The 7,390-nt window shown below is 42.3% G+C and overlaps 1 long non-coding RNA gene across 1 annotated transcript; it reads left to right on the top strand.

Moving 5' to 3' along the window:
* The first annotated feature begins 2,060 nt into the window (after positions 1-2,060).
* LOC135394477 (uncharacterized) lies at positions 2,061-7,171 on the top strand. The gene is made up of 3 exons (XR_010422915.1): positions 2,061-2,128; positions 2,186-2,527; positions 5,901-7,171. It is a non-coding gene; the product is annotated as an uncharacterized LOC135394477 (long non-coding RNA).
* Positions 7,172-7,390: the final 219 nt, after the last annotated feature.

The following is a 7,390-nucleotide window of genomic DNA, read 5'->3' as shown; positions in this document are numbered from 1 at the left end:
TAGGCAAACGAAGCGACTTCTATATAAGACGGTTCGACCGCAACGCTTTCCGGACTGAGCTGGAATGCCAAGTGAATGCCACTTGATTGTTTTCAGGTGGATTCACTTGACATTCCAGCTCAGGTTTTTCCGTGCGGGTGTTTGACTGGAAAAGCAGACTAAGGTGAGTACATGCTTTTTTCTTTTCTCTTGTTATAAGTTCTTCCCCTGTGAGCGTGCAAGGTCACAGCCATTTATGGAATGCATGTACGTGAAAGAAAAAAAGAAAAGAGGTTAATTCCTTCCCACTGCCGACATGCAAATCTTTGTGGTTTTAAAGTGCACCTTCTTAGATCGTCGCAGTAGATGAAATGAAAAATAAACGATTGCAAACAGTACAACATTATTTTTTTATTTAGGACATTGCATTGTGTTGTATGTTTTGGAGGACATTGCTAATTTACAAGTCGGCTTCACCTAACTTCTACGTGCGTTGCGGGAAGTCAACGTTAGGAAATGCTCAGTCTTGCTGGATTGCCTGTTTCTTTGCATTTCAATTCAGCGAACGGTGTTTTTTTTTAATTGTTTGACTTTGGTTCTTCATAAAACATATTTTCCAGTTCATCGTCTTTGTTGTAACTACTACGACGAGGTTGAAGGGCCATCTCACATTTTGGGCTTGTAAGATCGACTTCTTCTAAGCATTTTTTAGCTTCTCTCTTTCATTTCATGTTCGGGTAACAACAAAACACTTCACCTGCACGTCAATGGCAAACAGGTTAGAAAGAAAGGAATGTGTCTACCTTCATTTGTGAGATGTAGCTAGTCTTCACCCAACTCCTACGTGCATTGGGGGAAAGCCTACTTTAGGAAATGTTCAGTCTTGCTACTGCATGTTTCTTTGCATTTAAACTTAGCGAAACGGTGTTTTTTTTTTAATCGTTTTATTTTGGTTTGACATAAAACATATTTTCCAATTCATCTTCCTTCTTTTGCTGTAACTACTCCGAGGAGGTTGAAGGGAAGAGTTTGAGATCTTCCTTGACAACAAGGCAAAAATGTGTGCTATACAATGGAGAAGAGGTGGAAAACTTTTTTTTTTCAAGTTAATCCACTCGGGATTCCAGATGAAGATTTTTTTCTCCGTGAGAGTGTTTGACTGGAAAGACAGACTATGGTAAGTACATGGATTTGCCCTCCTCTTTTGCAATACATATATATATAATGCTTTTCTATGAACATGCAAGTCATTTATGAAAATGCAAATATGAGGAACGACAAGGTTTCATGCCTCCCGCTTTCAGTGGCGACATGCAGGTCTTTGTGATTTAAGGAATGCTTTCCTAGTCCATCACAGGAAGTGAAAACGTTTGCAAACAGTTACATTTTTTTTTTATTTAGATACAAGGACAGTGAGATCACAGCCCTTTTAGATAGTGAGATTCCATAGCCAGAGTGATGTCGACCAATTGTTCCGCCAAGAGAGTAAATGTTGCCTGGGCAGCGGCGAAGTTTTAACTCACGTTCTAAGCACAAACAGCATACATCTGAGCATTCGTTATCGTAATAGGTCCTTGTAAGATTGGCTGTCTCTAAGCATTTTTGCAGCTGGCGTGTTTCGTTTCGTGTTAGGGTAACACCAGAACGCTTCGGTTTACCGTTTTCACTCCAAATGCGTACCACAAGCAAGTCAGAAGGGCACGAATGTACATAAACATATTTTTCCAGTTCAGCTTCTTTGCTGCAATTGCCCTGATGAAGCTGAAGGGAAGAGGATGGAAGCTTCGTTAGCTCGATGATCACCACAACAAGCAAAAACGTGTGCCACACAACGGAGAAGAGAACACACAAACATCTATCCATGTCTGTTCACTCACAATGAAGTGAGAGGGCTTAGTACAAATGTACATTTTTATTTCCCTGATACACGAGCGGTGATTATTTTTTTATGCTCCATTGTGCACCAGTCGATGTTTGAAGAGGTCAAGGGTTAGCTTGCTGATGTAGCTTGTTAAGTAGTGCCAACCTTCAGACTCGGCTTGTTCCATGAAACATAGACTCTCGACAGCAAGATGCATAGCGTCAACCTCGTCAGCATATGTCAAAATTTCGTCCACGTGACGTGACCATTCAGCAAGTAAGGCGAAAGGTGATTCCGAGGCAAACGTGCAGGCGGTGTGAACTCTGGCATACATTGTTTTTGCAGTTTTCCAAGTAACCCTGTCAGGAGGTTGATCTGGCAGCGCTTGAAACAACACCATATCCGTCACAATTTTAAAAGCTTCCACGAGCGAAGTTTTGCCTACTTGTGTTAACCCACATTCCAATATCTCCTTGTAGGAGACGTGTTTGAGACGACACACAGGCTGCATCCGAAATTCGTGTGTGTAACCTCTTCTCCATCTGCCACACACATCTCTACCTAGCACAGGCTGCTCTTCATCTGCGTCTGATGATGACGACCATGTGCCATCAAGCCGAGGATCAACCTCAGGCCATGTTGTGTCATCGGCGGCTGACTTGTCTTGACTGGTCATTACAAACCAAGGTAATTTTCTGCGATCCACTTCTTGTCCAGACTGCCAGTGAACTGAACCAAGTACTGAAGCTTCCCATTTCTAACTCGTCGTTTTATGATCTTCTCTACTTTTGGAACCTCTCTCACTCGTACAATTTCACTCTCATAAAACCCACCAATGATGTCTTCATTTTTAAGATCCCGTAATAGGTACGTGTTAGGATACCCTAACTTGATCGCTCTCACCACGAAGAGTTCTGACGTAAATGACCCTAAATAACGTTTTATTAGCTGATGTCTGTATTTTGCAATTCTCACTACGTCTCCAACACTGTAGCGCGGCTTTTTTGGTGGTCCAACCGGGCTGGGGTACAGTCTCTCTCGGAAAATGTGCTCGTTTTCTTTCTTTACGTCCACTGGTCTGGCAGAAAGCGATCTGTGTACGCGATTGTTGTAAGCTTTCACTACTTGAGGTAAAATGTTCACATATCGCTTGTGACCCTGGAATGTGAAGATACGGTACAGTGTGGTCACAATTGTTCGCTGAGATCGCTCCGCGATAGAGGCCTTCATAGGTGAATTTGTATGGATGAGCCGGATCCCCCTTGCTTTCAGAAACTGTTGTACCACCTTGTTTGTAAATTCTGTTCCACGATCTGTGTGCAAAAGCTTGGGTGTCCCAATTCTTTTAAAGGCAAGTTTAAAAGCTCGAATAACCTCGGGAGATCGTTTATTACGAATAGGTACAATGGCAAGAAGCCGAGAGAAAGCATCTATACAAAAGAGCAAATAGCGAAAACCATCGTTCTGGTTCTTTACACTTTGCAAATCCTTTAGGTCAGCCTGGAATAGTTCACGAAGTCCAAGTGCAATGGTTTTTCGAAACTTTGTGGGTCGCTTGTATTCCTTATGCAAACTGTACACATCACTTGTCTCCAGAAATTTAGTGACTTTGTCCTTCTTTTCGCCAATGGCTCGAGCAAGTCTCTGCACTCCACCAAAGCTGCCGACATGTTGCGGGTCATAGTAGGCTGCCATTAGTACTTCTTCCTACTGCAAACTCTAAGAGCATCGAGTGATAGATAAGCGTTGATTGTAGCTGAAACGTCTCCTCTCATCCAGGGAGGTTGCCTGTTGTGAAGTTCGTACTTCAAAAGCTCAACAATAGATGAGTGTGGCACCACCTTTCCGTGACAGATAACTCTTCCGTACTCGTCGTAAGCCAGAACCGTTGTCATCAGCTGAAGCATAGCTAATACCTTTTTATGATGTCTTGGAGGGAAGTGTGACAGTATTTTTTCTTCTTCGAAGTAGCCTCTCTCCTCGGAGTTCAGTACGGTGTCCATGTGAGCTGTCGTGCGCGCTTCGCGGCTCGTGTGAGCGGTGGTGACGCACGTCGAGGTGTGGAAGCTTCACTTACGGAATGAGGTGAAGGAGTGGCCAGAGTTTTCTCTGCTGTATGTTTTTGAAGACGAGATGGGTGCACAATAAGTGCTGGTAAGTTTAGCTTGACCAATAGCGGCAAAATCCGATCAAAATAGGGTGGTCTTTGAACATTTCTTGCTTTTGTCACGAGATAGTATACGAGGTCAATTATATTAGTATTGTCTACTCGCTCACCGTCGACAATTATCTGAAATGTTTTCCTATCCCATGAGATCGTTGGTTCCAGAATCATCTGATTTTATAGCCACTGCTCATGAAATCAACGACAGTATTACTTTTTCCTCGGTCTGTGTTTCCTCTTCTCTCGCTGTTGTTGAAGCCAGTGTAGGTGTGCTCTCACTCACAGTGGAATGTAGCAAGGAGTGAAGATATTGGATTATCTCTTTTGCTTTGATATCGTCTGGTTCATCTTTCTTCAATATCTGCGGGATGGGGGTTTCCCGGTAAGGCACAAGCTCGTATTTCTGCATCGACTACACTCCGATTGCTTTTGCTATCGCCCTTCCACCTAAAGTCGAGAGGAGACCCAGCATAGGTGGCAAAAGGAACTGTAGACAACCACCAGATTGTTGCAATACCTTTCGAACTTTCTTCACTCCTGTAGTGTCTCGTTTTGCCAAAAAGCGGATAGGTGTTGCATAAGGTTGCAACTGATTTCTCACTCTTGGAGCTACCTTAATGTTTCCTTTACAAAGATTCATACAAATCTCTCGAATAGCAGTTAGTTGCTCTCTCGTAGCATGTTCCAGGAGAAAATAACGTTGCTCCGGCAACTTTGCATCAGCAAGCAACTGAAGAAAATGAATATTCTTCTTGACACGTTTCATGTTTTATATACTATTTGTCGCTGGTCGTCTGGAAATATATTAGTCCACACCCTAAATTGGTCTGAACAGTTTTGGGATAGGTCAATTACAAGGTATGAATATGGTTTCTTGCAAGCATCTTTATATATACTTGGCAGTAGTTCACTTTTCTTTCGACCAAACAGTTGTCGTGAAAGTATTTGCATTTAGTCCGCAGTGCGGGCGGAACGACATAAAATTAATGCACTGCTGTTAAACTGAATGCATCTATACAGGGGATCATTAATAAATAAATATTGTGTTATGAAAATAGCTGAACAGTTGAGGTGGTGACAGCCAGCTACATAAAAATTGCAGATTTCTTTGAGCCTTTGTTTGTCGGCTAAGCAATCATGAAATATAATTAAAGAATTTCTTACAGTATCAAGATTAGTAGGAATATCCTGACTGAAGGTTACCTCTGGAAAATTATCGAAGATTGCTTGTTTGTACAAGTATATGTACAATATATGATCAAATGGTTTGTCGAAGACAGCAGCTCTATGTTTAATTAGACGTGTAACAAGTGTCGTCTTTCCACTCTGGCTTTGACCTGATATGGTCATTGAGACCGGAGTGGTAAACCTATAAGGTCCAACCTCAGCCATCTTTTGCAAACGAATGAAGCATGCTATGAAATCACAACATTACATAAAGGAAGGTTACAGCAAAGACGAGCCTGTACATCACTCTCAGATTGGCTAAACTGAAATACAGACATTCAAGGTTGCGCACAGCCGTGTTAGTTATCAGACCAGGAGCATTCCATAATGGAAGGTTACAACAAAAAGCAAAGACAAGTCTGTGCTCTAAGCTTGCCCAAAGTCGAAGTACACACGTTCAAGGTTGTAGACATTCAAGGTTGTGCACGCAGGTATGTTAGTTACCAGACCAATGAAGTTAGATAGGACACGCTGAAACATGTCTTCACGTGTAACGTTGCAAGGATGTAGACGTTCAAGGCTGTGCACACATGTTAGAGAGCTGCATGCAATCGCTATATAAGAGCGGACATAGAGAGTGGTTCTTCATTCAGAACGTCAGACTGAGGAGGTGTGTTACATATTCCTGTGGAAGATGTAAGAGTTTACAAATCTATTCTTCTCTTTCAGTTCATTCTATACAGCAAGAGGAGAAAGCAAATTGTCATCATAACAGCGAAGCCTCCATAACACAAGTAAGCTATGTCATCCGTCATGGAAAAGTTGGATAAACTGAAAAAATGTGGTGACGGTGAAATTCAGAAAATGAGCAACATAGCCAAAAACGAAAAGTTCGAAGTGCTGGACATTCAGAAAATTGACACTATGTATGGCGAGGCAGTATACGTGGAGCTCCGCATGGAAAACGACAAGCCAGTGAAAGTGTATCTACCTGGACGCTTCAAAAAATTGTCGGAGGAAGAGCTAGAGGAAATGCGACTGCTTCCAAATCTCAAAATGGAGAAGAAAGAACGGTTTACCAAAGATGGTAAAAAAGTCATTTTGCCAGATATTATCTTCACCAATTCGAAGAGAAAGTGATGAGATATGGTGACGTGTCACTTATGCTCCCAGCACGAACGGCAGTATTATGCAACAGCATTAGGTCTTCAGATTCACTTGGCAAATGTTCACAATCTTCAAGCCCCCTGCATTCCTTTTTGTGAGACTTTGTGCACACTGCGAAACTATACTAATCGGTTCGAGCTACATTTACACGACAGGGACGTTAGCGGACATGATGTTACAACCTTTTTTCACGAGTACAGACAGTACATTGCTGATGTCTTACGACACTTTGGTTTCCCACTGCGCTATTTTGTATTGCTTAAAGTGGAACTTGGTCGTCACACGCCAGACGATGAGTTACAGATCGAAATTAGTTTCGTGCCTTCCAAAGTAGTGACAGTATGGTCAGAGGCAGATGTAGAACCTTCTATCACTCAAGTGACTGCTGAAATAGCACAAAATTTGGAAAACCTCGAAGTAGAAGGTTCAGGTTTTTTTCTCTTTCGCATTCATGCATGTATCATGAACATTGGACGTTTGATGCCTCAACTGATTGGATGTGCCCAGTTTGAGTTACCGCAAGAATTGAAGCATAAGTTTCGTTCTCTGTTGTGTGTGGACTTTGGTTTGCATGAAGATGAGCAGAACATGTGTTTTGCCTTCTCTGTAATAGCTGCACTGCATCCTGCTACTGGTTATCGCAGGCGTAGGGCATCTTCATACAGACCATATATTTCTGAGTATGTTTTTCCGAAAACATTCCCGGTAGCTTTCCCAAAAGAGGTTGAAGCATTCGAAAAAAATAATGGTATCAGTATCAATGTGTACGCCTACGAAAGGGAAGACAAATCTCTGTACCCCATCAAGGCTGTCGATGACGAGCGTGAGAAACATGTGGATCTGTGGATCTGCAGTCTGTTCTTCGCATGAAGCAACCGCTGTACCTGGGCTTCACAATATTGGAATTGTCTAAGCTGAAGATGTTTGATTTTTATCATAACCATCTTCTCCGTGTAGCCCCTGATACACGACTGCTATACATGGACACTGATTCTTACATTGTGATGCTGAGTGACGATAAAGTACTCCACGAACTAGCTGACGAGCATCTA

The sequence above is a fragment of the Ornithodoros turicata genome, chromosome 5 (genome assembly GCF_037126465.1).
Source record: "Ornithodoros turicata isolate Travis chromosome 5, ASM3712646v1, whole genome shotgun sequence".
NCBI classification, from domain to species: domain Eukaryota; kingdom Metazoa; phylum Arthropoda; class Arachnida; order Ixodida; family Argasidae; genus Ornithodoros; species Ornithodoros turicata.
The sequence above is the reverse complement of the archived record's forward strand: the minus strand, read 5'-3'. Positions and strand labels throughout refer to the sequence as shown.